Source organism: Echinops telfairi, unplaced genomic scaffold (genome assembly GCF_000313985.2).
Source record: "Echinops telfairi isolate 266 unplaced genomic scaffold, ASM31398v2 ScPeMD7_23;HRSCAF=83, whole genome shotgun sequence".
Taxonomy (NCBI): Eukaryota; Metazoa; Chordata; class Mammalia; order Afrosoricida; family Tenrecidae; genus Echinops; species Echinops telfairi.
In genome coordinates, this window is record NW_022103920.1 from 61,802,040 (window position 1) to 61,803,525 (window position 1,486).

Genomic DNA, 1,486 nt, shown 5'->3' on the forward strand with positions numbered 1-1,486 from the left:
AGGGAGGGGAAGGAGGGAGAGGGAAAAATCACTAGCTAGACAGTAGACGTGAATGATCTTAGGGGACAAGGAATAAAACATCCAATAAGGGGGAGGTCAGCACACCACGACCAAGATCAAGGGAGGCATTGGGAGATGTACAAGGCAAAAAGGCAACAACAGCAAATATTATGATGGACACACACTTGCAATAATACTAATTGAAAATCATAATCCATATGTGGACATACAGGAAGCTATGTAAGCTAAAAAGGTGTGGGATGGCCTCTGGGAGTACAGGTCAAAGTGGGTTCCATAACCCCTACCAAGTTCAAAACCAAAGTAACATGAAGGGTGCCCATAGGGGAAGCTCTACCCTGTCCTAGAGGGTTGAGCTCAATTGGAATTGACTCAGCTCCTTGCCGTTAGTTTGGTGAGTTTTGATTCTGGCTGATGAGATAATGGATTATTATACTTTTTTTATTTTTCCCTTGATTTTTATGAGTTTTATGATAACTACCCATTGTGTGTTCCTACAAAACTTTTATATACCAGGAGGACTATTTCAGTACAGGAATAAATCAGTTAAAAACAGAAATTCACATTTAAAGACTTTATTTTTTAACTTCTTAAACACCCGATGATTGATTACATCTTATTATCAGTTGGACATATTATCAATTGGCAATGGTGACCATCTACATTTTAGACATTAGAAATGGTAGCTGTGAATGAGTGAAATATTGTCTTTCCTTACTGTATGGAGGATCAATTTGGAGTCTAATGAAGACGATTATGTCTTCTCACTTCCAATATAAATTCAAGTATCATCCTTTCTTCCAGAACACCACATCCCACACATGCCACTTACATAGTTAGTATGCCACACTGGTTTCATTGAAATGCAATCAACTGTGAAAGCATTCCTTCCCAGGGATCCTATAATGATATGCTATGGTCTTCTCTGGAATTGAAAACATACACTTCCCCTGTCTATGTCTAGGGGGCACCCTCCATGCTAGTGAAGGGGGAGGTCAGGTGGGCAGTGATGGGTGCTATCACCACCTCTAGGTTCTACTCTCCTACATCTGCTAAGAATTCAAGTGAAATTCTTCATGAAGGATCACATAGTTCACATTATGGACCAGATGATTTCCAACAATGTAGCCAAATTTTAAAATGTAAGATTAATTAGTAGAGGGGAAGATTTAAAACCTCACTACCATTGAGTCGAAGCTGACTCATAGCAACCCTTTAGAACTTGATAGAACAGTCCTGTGAGTTCCCAAGACTGTAACTCCGCATGGTAGTAGAGAGTCCCACCCTCTTCCAGCGGATCACCGGGTGGTTTTGAACGGCTAGCCATGCAGATCACAGCCCAGTGTGTAATCACAGCATCAGCAGGGCTTCTTATAGGAAGATAATGAACAAAATATTTTTATTTATAATGTTAGCATTAAAATCAATTAGCACACAGGAAAACCCTTTCTGTCTTTGGCTGGGTTCT

At 40.1% G+C, this 1,486-nt stretch overlaps 1 pseudogene; it reads right to left on the reverse strand.

The window, feature by feature from the left end:
- LOC101656582 overlaps positions 1 to 1,486 on the reverse strand; it is an 8,576-nt pseudogene that overhangs the window by 5,224 nt on the left and 1,866 nt on the right.